Raw genomic sequence first — 11780 nt, forward strand, 5'->3', positions numbered from 1 at the left:
ATAAGGTATCTAGCACTATCCCTGTTGAATTAGGACTTTCTGTGAAGGTAGAGCATGAACAGGAACACTTGTACAGTCCATAAGAGTCCATATTTCTCTTAAGAAAATTAAAGTCGTGAAGTAAGTTTCTCAATAAACTGTCCTAGAGCTTTTAAAATCCATGGTTAAAATTTCAAGATGGGAATCAGTGCTTAGAATATAGTACAGAAGGATACACCATCTTGATTTTGACCAACGAAGGAATATGCTGTCGGAAAGAAAAATAATCTGACAGTCAGGAAAGCATGATATTTTAGAATTACACTTGTCACCAAACTGTCTTAAAGCATAATCTTGACCTATTTTAAGTCCCAGAGTTGTAAAAAAACCTAGGCTCCACAATCTTGATCAAGCAAGGCTGTCTAGAAATAGTTCTGAATATCAAGTACACATATTAAAAATATTAAGATTTCTCAACTCAAAACCTAAGCTGAAAGTAAAATACTTGTCATTTTTTAGCAGAGTCTGGAGGCAATACGACAAAATTTCAGAGAAATTGATATGGATTTGTTTTTATCAAACTAATGAGCTCAAGCTTTCCGCCTCTAGATGCATTCTTCAAGGGCGAGAAAAATATTATGATGTCAATTCTAGTAATTTAACAATTTAGTAGTTTGGAGATATAAAATCTGAGAAAAATATCTCTTTCTGGATTCAGTCTAATTTTTGCAGTACCGTTGCTGTAATCACAGGTAAATGAGCAGTGGCGTTGTTGGCTGAAGGAAACAGTACGGAGGGAGAGAGTTCCTTATGGGTCTTGCTCTTAATCCTTTTGCTCTTCAATACAGAATGACAAGAGAAATTTCCTTACATTCTTTAATATATTTATTATCTTGAAATAATCCTGATGAAAAACTTTTAATACTAATAATTTTTTTTGTGACTGAACATCAAAATAATTCTAAAGTCTTACCATCTACATTAATAAGGTAATATTGACAGCATTACAAAAACCAAAGGGAATTAAAGACCTGATGAGCAAGTTTTATTTTTAAGAGAAAACAATAAAAACCCCCAAACAAACATGAACAAAAAAAAAAATAAAACAAAACGCCCACATACATGCTCTGTAATGTTCTTCTTTGACTTCTAATTTGAAACACAAGCCTTTATATATGATCTACTTTTCCTCTCCATTTTTTATTTCTGGATTTCATTTTTCATATAGAGCCTTTAGGAAACCTATTAACAACCAATGATAAAGGCTAAATGCAGAGGATAAAGAATAACTGTCAGTGCTTAAAGTAAACTGATACATGCCTTTTCCCTGAGGAATCCGCTGCTCTGGTGAATACTGATACATCTTTTGACATGGAAAGTGATGAGTTAGGTGTAATTTCAAATCAAGACAGCAGATTACAAGGTCAAAAGCTAACCACTTGAGAAAAATCTTATGTCATCATACAGACATTAAAATCTTTGATATAGAAATTCAGTAACAGAATAAACAGACTGCTATTATTCTTTTTCTTTACAAATTTACTTTTGAGAGAGGCAATAGTTATGATTCAACTTAAGACAAAAGGTAACAGAATAAAATAGGAAAGCCAAGCTGGAGCTCTTGTAATGCCTTTAGATCCCAATCCATCTAAATGAGACTGAGTGGACACACATACTAAAAGCAAATGTCCCATAAACATTCCCAGTGGACCTGAACATGGTCACAGCCTCAACCACAAGAATCAAAATTATTTACTGTCAGACTAGATACCTCTGCTGTTCCTTGCCATGGAGAAAGAAAGGTTTGGTAGCTTGCTCTGAGGGCAAGAAAAACCACAAAGAGAATACTCCTAGCAGCTCCAATAGGAATGATAAGACTCACTCCTACTGTTTCTAATAAATTTCTGTGAAATTCTCCATGTATCTACCAGTTTGTGTTTCTGCAAGATTCTGAAATTTATTTGCTTCATCAATATTTTTTTAAAGGGAATGTAAAAAAAAAGGATTTTTTAAATATATCTATGAAAACAATTAGATTCCAAAATGTCTGTTACAACACCTGCTAAATCTTTCTTTCTGAAAATATAAATATCACTGCACTTTTTGTAATCAATGGGCTCAAAGGTATTGTGCTCCGATTAAGGAGAAATCAAATTTCACATCAATGAGTGTAGACAGAGAAGAAACTGCAGGAACAAAAATTGTATCTGTAGCTACGCAACTACTGAAGAATTTCTCACCGAGACAGTGAAGTGTAGTTCCCAGGAAATACAAGGATATTTCCTTCTCTACAAGTACATCTCAAAAAGGAGGCCAGGTTAACCACAGTTAAGAAACTAAACATAAACAGGTCATAAAGCCCCATAATACTTAATAATTGCATGTCAGTACATTCCTGCACTTCATAAGACCAAAATAATTTCTAGCAAAATCTGTCCAAGAGCTTCAGTAACCCAATCACCTGGCCAGAATTAGAGGGGAAGAAACACAGCACTCATATTTCACTAGGGCCTCAAAAATTCAGATTCTGAAGCCAGAATCACCAGAAATTAATAACACTGACATGTCACTCACCATCTACATTATATTCAGTCCTGACTGAAAATGAAGATGATTGAATTAAGTTGAAAATATTTGTCCTTGAGTTACTGTAAAACCACAAGAGAGGAATATAACAAAGCTGTTCTGATATAAAACATGTGAAAATCCATCTTTAGAGCAGTCTCACCGAACAGACAACATAAAATATTTTTTATTAAAAATTGAATTCTCACTATAAAAATAAAAATTAGAATTAATAAAATCAAATAGTTAAATCAGTGAAATCCAATAAGTCTGACACCAAACTCACCTAGATGCTGAGTTACAGATTTGGAGACACAAACTGGAGACACATGAAAAGGGAATAGAGAATGTACTTGAGAAATGCAATTGAGAAAATTTAAAATGGCCACAGATGCCAGCATATTTTATTTAGCTCAGATCTAGGATCATTGACTTGCTCGCTGAATCTGCTAGTCAGAGAGCTAGCTGACATCAACCACAGGTTCACCCATTAAATTATCCTTATTCTTTATAGTTTGCTGATCCTTGTTAGTTGTATTCCCCTTACTACTCACATCTGCATTAGGAAACGTATTTATGTTATAGGCTTTACATCTTTGATCTATTTGGATTTATGGTTGTTTGCAACTGCTCTGTTAATTTCTTCCATCTTTTACATCCTCCAGTGGAGACAATCCAGTAGAGTTTGCCTTAGGCCAGGCTAAGTTGCATTTTTGTTATTGAATGCAAGCAGGCTTGCCAGGTCAAGCAAAGTGAAAAGTTTCCAGGATAGTAACCATTTTAATTTAGGTGAAAGGTACATTTTTGAGTTGAGCCTGTGGTTAGAAATTGTAGTTATTTTGCCAGACTGCAAGGCCTAAGCTCAGTGAAGTTACTTCAGCGAAGGACAGAGATAAAGGGGAGGAGGCAGAAGATGATAGAGAGAGACAGGGACTGCTGTAAGGGCAAGTCAACCTGACCTCAGAATTCTTTCTGATAAAAAGGAACTAGTGGTAAAAGTCACACGAAACCCATAAAAATGAATATTTATGAATCTATTGTGAAACTGTATGCATTTGTATTTGAGAGAGAGATAAAAAGAGACCTGAAGTTCTCAGAGGTACACATGCCTTTTGAGGAGAGTTTTCTCCACATGTGTCCGGTGCCATAATAAAACATACCGAGCTTTACAACTTCATAAAAGTTGTGAGGTTTCTTCTTTTCTCCACAAAACATTATGGCGAGCCAGCCAGGTGTTCTCTCTGTCCCTGCAGGGGGAATAGACCGACCTTCAAGGCGCGCCCTAGGATTTTTTTCCTGGTGGGGCTCCGCTCGTCTCAACTTGCCTCTGGCGAGGACAGACAAGGACCTGCTGGCCTGCGGAGGAAGATACGGTATGTACTGAGGGGTCCCTGGGTGGGGAAAAAGAGAGCTAGGGAGTAAATCACTCAGAGACGTCTGGGTACAGCTGGTGGAGTAGCTACAGTAGAGATGGGGTTCATCATTCTGATAAGGCAGACTGCTAGCGACTCTAAGGGTGGGTCGGGTGAACCCGGATATGTGTGTATTCGGGGTTCATTGTTCTAACAGAGCAGAACTGCTGAATTCGTGTGTGTTTTTTGTGTGTGTGTGTGTGGCATTCAGACACTGTCGCTGTAAGGTTAATGCATTGTGTGGTCAGTGCACTGTGTTTGTAATCATGCAAGTGTGTAAGTGTATGGTATATAAAAGAGAGTAGATCTACAGTGCTCTACAGTGCAGGGGGGTGAGTATTACCTGTGCTTGAAGCAGCCAAGTGAGGCCTGAGGCTGCAGCAGGCTGTAGGGACAGGGAGAGAAGTGCCCCGCAGAGAAGCGAGTTGAGGAACATCAGTGATGGTATTTATTGTGTTTAAATGTAGTGATTTGTGTAGATTTGGTGCATTTTAACCATGAATATGAGCTCAGAGAGTTCCTTTGCCCTGGATGTTTGGACTAAAGTATCTCTAGACTGTGTGCTACTATTTTGATTGTGTCCAGGCAAAACTGATGTGAGTAAATGCTGAATTATGGTATGCTGTGTTGTGTTGAGAAGAGTGGGCACTTTGAGAGATATGCACTTTCCCAGTGATTTTGTGTGGTGATTTTCTTCCACTGCATTGTGGTAATTTGATTCTCAGATTGTATACTAGTGTTTGTGGAGATTTTAAGATTTTGTTTGCAACAAGAGTAGCAACTGCTGGGATGTGGTCTTTAGGTGATCACCAATTCCGAGGTCATGCTGACTTGCTCTTACAGCAGTCCCTGTCTCTCTCTATCATCTTCTGCCTCCTCCCCTTTATCTCTGTCCTTCACTGAAGTAACTTCACTGAGCTTAGGCCTTGCAGTATGGCTAAATAACTACAATTTCTAACCACAGACTCAACTCAAAAATGTACATTTCACCTAAATTGAAACGGATTTCTGTTCTGGAAAATTTTCACTTTGCTTCATTCCCTCCCTTTCCTAAAAGGAGGAAGTAAATTCTTTTACTTCGTACAAATTCCTATGACAACAACTGTACTTTAGTGCTTTACCATGTACGTTTGATAATGGATAATCCTGAACTTATTCTAACTAATATTAACAAAACTACAGTAGGATGACACAACTTATTAAGGATTCTATTTGTAGTTGGTGACCACCTGAAGATCACGTCCCACCAGTGATGATCAGCATTTTGTTCTATTCTTTGCAGAATTCTAGTTATTTCTTTTGTATCATGTTGGATAGTAATTAAGGTTTCCTTTCCACTTTCTTGGATTTCTTTCAAGATCTCCAATAGGTCTTGGTGCTTAATTAATTGTTTTACTAATGTAAGGTTCATCCCTATAGGGGTAGGTGATAGTCTGTGATACATTGTGTAATTGGTTTTGATCAGCTGGTGGGATGTCACTGGGCTGAGTACAAAAAATCACACCTGATAATCTTAACAAAATTATAAATACAGAAATTAGAATGATTTCTACTAGACAGAATAACATCATTGCTATCAATTTTTACAGCAGCACAGGCAGTTCTCAGGCATACACACCCTTTTCCAGTATATATGAGCACAGTTTTCTAGTCAGTGACTGGATGAAATTCAAAGTGGCAAATACTCTGTTCAGTGTCTAGACACACATCTTGGGCATTAATAGCATTGCTTTTACAAATGAATCCCATCTGCTCTCTAGTAACGCAGGATTCTAAGTTTACTGTTTGCCACTTTTCATTCATCTTTTGTGCCCACACTCTATGTTCTGAAGGGTAGAGTATTGTTTTTTCATGGTTCAATTTTAGTGCAATGATGGGATGGATAACATAAACAGTGGCATTACGTATGGTAAGCACAAAGGCAGTGGTCACATTAGAAGCAGGATCATAGGTGAAATTCACCATAGTCCACCAGGATTCAAACTTCCTTTCAATATCAATTGCATTATCCCAAACAATTTTCCGAATTTCAGCTGGAAAACTACCTTCACCCCTTTCCTGTATGATAAGAGCTGCTGTTGCTTGCATCTATAACTGTGCTTGTATACAGCTCAAAGCTAAAGACACATTATCTTGAACTGTACTAAGTGCTTCTACTATTAACTTGTGGTCCTGGTCCCCAGCCTTTTCATACTTCCTTACTTTGGCAGTACTTTTGAAATCTGTCACTGGCTAGTTCCTAATGCCAATAGAGATGACTGTAAAGGCTGCTTCAATTTTGTTAGGCTACCTGCTGCAGTGGCCAGTTTATGCATCAGTATTTCTGAATCAATTCTACTTAAAACTCCTAATCTTGTCTCAAATATGCCAGTTACACCTTTTCTTATTCTGCTCCTGAGATATGCCTTTCTTTGTAACCACATTGGCCAGCCCTCAAAGGATGTTTTTAGGAAGGAGGAGCAGGCTGGTTGGATTCTTGAGATGTTAATTTGCATTATCAACTCCACATGTTTGAGAGACCATTCTGGATTGAATAATAGTTGTTGTTCACCCACATTCCTCACTACGTAGGGGCCTATTTCATACACCTCAGGTTCAAATTTGGGTTGACTCTGAACTATTTGAGTCTTAGTATGTGTTGTATAAGGTCCTGCTGTGGTAAAAGGTGCAGTGTCTACTTTGAATTTAAATGAAAGTCCACTAGCATTCTTAGCCCAAAGGCAAGTCACTTCTACAGGCCGTATTAAGGTGAAATTACACCTACAGTCTGATTCACTTAGGCTATCACAACCTTCCTGCTGTTCATATACACCAGGAGAGGTTACAACACTAATTTAATTTGGTCTCTCATAAGCCGTCGCATTTATCATCCGGCACCCTACCTTGATTTCTTCTCCTCTGATCCCTTGAAGTGTCCACTGTTCCCGTTCCTGCCATTCCTGCTCCTCATATACCTGATCCCCATGAATTACTACAGTGGATAGGTTTAAATCTTTTAGCTCAGAAGGTTCCCCCATGGATCCAGTAAATTAATTAAATGCCTGGGACCAAGGCCATTCAGCATTGCTTTGGGTAGAGGTACTCTCTAGTTCTGAAACTTCAGTTATAATTACATACGAAACAATTCTGCAAACTAAAGTATCAACTACTCCCGACCGCAATATACTCATTTTGCCCAAGTAAGTTTTAGTCTCAGTTCATTCTCTTCTGGTATCACTCTCCAAGGGACTTCTAGGGCTTTCTTCACCCGAGAGTGACGGATCCAGGCATTCTGATCCTTGATTTTGATTGGAGTGAAGGTGGTGAGAAGTACTTGCAGTGATCTCTCCCACTGTGGTTCCAAAGTCTTCTCTGTAAGAGACTTAACATACACCTCATCCCCAGGATATCTAACTCCCTGCTCCGAGTTCCAGCCACATCTTTCTCAATTTCTCTGAGCTGTTTGCTTAAAGCCACCATGTAGGAGGACATTCTGGACATTCCCTTTGTATTCTATATGGTCTTCTTTAAGGCATTTCAAAAGGATTCAGCATTCCTTTAGCTCAAGGTTTAGTTTGAATTTGCAATAGTGCTAGTGGAAGAGCTTGGGGCCAGGGTAGATTAACTTCTTGCCCCAGTCTTATGATTTGCTGCTTAATCAAATGATGCATTTTCTCTACCTGGCCGCTTGATTGGGGCAATATGGGGTGTGAAGTTCCCAGTCTATACCCAGGTGGCTACTAATCTGTTGCACTATTTTGGAAATGAAATGTGATTCTTTATCTGAGGATATCGTGGCTGGAACTCTGAAGCGTAGTATTATTTCTTGTAAAAATAACATCTGGTCACCTCTTGAGCTTTGACAATTCTGGTGGGGAATAATTTCTGGACACCCGGAGAATGTATCTATCAATACCAGTAAATACTGATACTCCCCTTTCCTTGGGAGTTCTGAAAAGTTAATTTGCCACTGCTGTGCAGGCCCATGGCCTCTCCTAGTCTGACCGAGTTTCAGCAGGGGGATATTTTGGGGTTAGTCTGGAGGCAAGGATCACATTGTCGGCTTACCTGAGTGATAGTGGCATGTAAATTCCTGACAACGATACCTTCAATCAGATGTGTGTTCTAGAAAGCCTGTGGAAATTACTACTTCAAAGTCAACACTTCATTTCAATGCACTCTGTATCACTGGCAGCCTTGGTGATTTTGAGAAAGGAGCCACAATCTATAAAAAGCTTTTAAGTTGTTAGGCCTTAGTGTGTTTTCTAGTGCTCTTCCTTCACTAGTAACCATGAAAATGGGAAAGGATTACTAGCTCTCTTTCAATGGTAGCCCACCCCTTGTAGTTGTACATTTCTTTTGATTAGTATTACTGTATTATGGCTTACCTTCGAGGAAAATCTGCACCTCACCCTTTGGTGCTTTCTTTGCCTCTCCATCCGCCAGCTCATTTCTTTCCTCCAATTTTAAGCTCACTCTCTGGTGTGCCTTAATATGCTTTTCCAGGTGGCTGAACTGCTTCCAGCAGCTGGATTGTCTCTTCTTTCCCTGTGAGGTCAGCAGTCCCCTCTCCTTCCAGATGGCTCCATGCACAACTCTGAATGCCTTTTGCTGTTTCTAAGGCATGGGTCCATGCATTTATCTCAGCCTTCTGTGCAGAGGTACCTGTTGGTAAGGGTCCAGACTCTATTACCTCTCTGCTGGTAGTCACTGTGTACTTTGCAATGTCGCTTTCCACTGGCAATGTAGCTGCTCCTGTCAGTGAACCAGGTCTCTGCATCGCCCAGAGGAGTGTCCTTTATGTCTGGGCGGCTGGAGTAGGTAGCTTCAATGGCCTCTAGGTAATCATGGTGTACTGCTTCTCCTTGATTTCCACTGAGAAAAGAAGCTGGGTTGACAACATTAATCACCACTATCTCTACATCATCTTGCTCCACCATGATGGCCTGGTATTTCAGAAACCTTCGTGGTGAAAGCCAGTGGCCACTCTTTACTTCCAGTACTGCGGACACTGTGTGGGACACTAGCACAGTCATTTTTGTCCGAGGGTAGACTTGTGTGCTTCTTGAATATTCGGCACAACTGCTGCTACACCTCTGAGGCAACCTGGCCATCCTTTGGCTGTTGCATCTAGTTGCTTAGAGAAGTGAGCAATTGCCTTTCAGTACGGACCCAAGTCCTGGGCTAATATTCCCAGGGCAATTCCTTGCGTGGAAAAATAGAAAGGATGATTTACTAACATCTGGAAGTTTCAAAGCTGGAGCCGACATGAGGGCACTCTCTAGCTGGTGAAATGCCTGTGTGGCGTCTTTTGTCCACTGGAGATCTCTGTTTCCATCGGCAATAAGAGCATAGAGGGGTCTGACAAGCAGTCCATAATTATAAACCCACAGCTGGCACTACCCTGCCATGCCTAAGAAGGTTCGGAGTTCCTTCGTTGCCTGGGGTTTTGGGGTTTAGCATATGGCTTCCCTGCCCTAAACTCTGCTGCTTAGCATTCACTTCTTACCCCAGGTAAATTACCTTCGGTTTCACTGCCTGTGCCTTTTTCTTTGAGCCTCTGCATCCTTGGAGTCCTAGGAAATTGAAAAGGCTTACCATCCAGGCTTCTCTCGTCTGAGTGGCTAGAGAAGATCATCCACATACTGCAACAGCCTCCTTTCCTCTTGTGGAGCTTCCCGGGACTCTGGGTCTTTGCAAGCTGTTCTCCAATCAGAGTGGGAAATTTTGAAGCCTTCAGGCACATGGACTATGTGAGCTTTTGTTTGAATGCAAAAATTGGCTGGCTGGCTTCATGGATAGGGAGGCAAAAGAAGGCATCTCTTAGGCCTAAAACAGTGAACCAGGTTAGCTCAGGTGTTAAACCAGTTAGTAAGGTCTATGGATTTGCTACCACAGGGTACAAATTCTGTGTTATCTTATTGACAGCCCTTAATCCAGTACTATCAATTACTGGGCTGATTCCTTCCTTATCTTCCTTTTGAGGGTACTACTCAACTCTCACTGGTTATGATCTTTCCTCAAGCTTGATTACCAATGGGGGGCATTTTTCACTCTCCCTGGTACAGCAGAGGCCCATACCCTTGAAAACACTTATTTACTTATTAGAATATCTCCTTACTAATGTCTTTCTTAATTTCAGTGTCTGTTAATGTTAAGTCTAACATCTTCATTTGCCTCCAGAGTAACCTTTCTTATTTGAGAATGTTTAGCGAATTGAGTGAATTGTACAAAATCTTCTAAGTACATATAGTACACGTTACTTTAAAGGTTTGCAAAAGTATGCCTTCTCAGACTGGCCAGTTGTTCCCCACACTACAACACAAACATTCTCCACAGGTACTAAAGCTTTATTTAAAACTGAATATATGGCCCTTGTGTCGATTCAAATTCTACCCTTTTGGGGAGGTCATCTTTATCCTTCCTCCCTTACCTTGGGAGGAGCCTTTAACAAATCATATGTACTCATTTTGCGAACTGTGATCGCTTTGCATTTCAGCATGATAATCTTTGCTTGACTTCATATGTTGCTATCTTATGCTGCATGCTGAACAACACGTTTGATTTGCTTTCTCTTTGCCTTGTTTTCCTTTTCCAGGGCCAAGACCAGAGGGCAGTCTGATCTCACAGTCTCTTTGCCATTCTGGGTGTTTTCTTAAAACAAAAAGACATTTCAGCATACAAAACCCCTATCACATTTATCTTCCTATTTTAAAACAGTACTAACTGCAATGAAGTATTATAAATATTTTTATTTTCTGAGCTGCTCCTACTGGCAGCCTTCACACAGTGAGCCCCTCCTAAAAGGGGCTAATTTAGGAACCTCTTTGCTCTGGGCAGTTCTCATTATCTCTTTCTCCTTGCCCTATCTCACTTCCACCCAAACTTCTCTTTACAAAGCTCCACAGTAGCTTCTCAGTCTTCCTCCTACACACACACAGCTCCAGGTGGCAGGTATCAGATGTGATTCCCACACACAAGCTCTAAGATCTTAGGTTCTGAATCAGCTTGATGAGAAACCTTTAATTTAAATCCGGGGCATGTGCCCTGACACTTATTAGAATAGCAATACCAGCGTTTCTCACAAACACCGCACTGCAATAATACCTGCACATCCAGTGTACCGGTTTAGGGCAAATTTGTTAAAGAATCTGCAAAGGAGGGCCCCTCCAGAAAGCGAAACCCACACGGCCCCTCCCCCCAACCAGTTTGGGAAAAAATTCCTCGGAGAGAGGTGGAAAGAACCTGTTTATTTGACTGGTCCCACACCCCCCAGCACACAAAATGAACAATACCCGATGACACCGCTTTGAGAAAGATGGCAAAATCAGAAAGTCTCTTTTGGGGGGGGTTGCTCTGTTCTCAGTCCCTCCGGCGCTGGGCCAGCCGCTGCAGCTGAACCTTCGGTGTTCCCGGGTCCCAGTCCGGAGCAGGTTCGAGATGGTCACAGGAACAGGAGAGGAGAAACAGTCCAGGAAGCAATGTGGACTGTTTAGCTAGAACTAGCTAATGAGCAGAGGCAGAAAGCAGAGTAGAAGCAAGAGCAGAAAAAGAGAGCAAGCAAAAGCAGCAAGCTGAAGCTGGAAGTGAAAAAACAGCCCTATGTACCGCTTGTCTCTGTGTCCCTGATAAGAGAAACCCAAACAAAACTTCCACTCTTCAGAGCCGGTCTTAAAGGCACAGAACAGATGAATGGGGATATACAAGCATCATAACGTCACCCCAGGACATCCAGCTTTTGCCCACAGGTCATTCCCATGTTCCCTGGGGAGACAGGGCACCCAGAGTTGTCCCTGTGCTCAGAGGACAGCCACTGTCACCTCACAGTGTGCCAGCCTCTTGATG

The sequence above is a fragment of the Zonotrichia leucophrys genome, chromosome 2 (genome assembly GCF_028769735.1).
Source record: "Zonotrichia leucophrys gambelii isolate GWCS_2022_RI chromosome 2, RI_Zleu_2.0, whole genome shotgun sequence".
Classification (NCBI taxonomy): Eukaryota; Metazoa; Chordata; class Aves; order Passeriformes; family Passerellidae; genus Zonotrichia; species Zonotrichia leucophrys.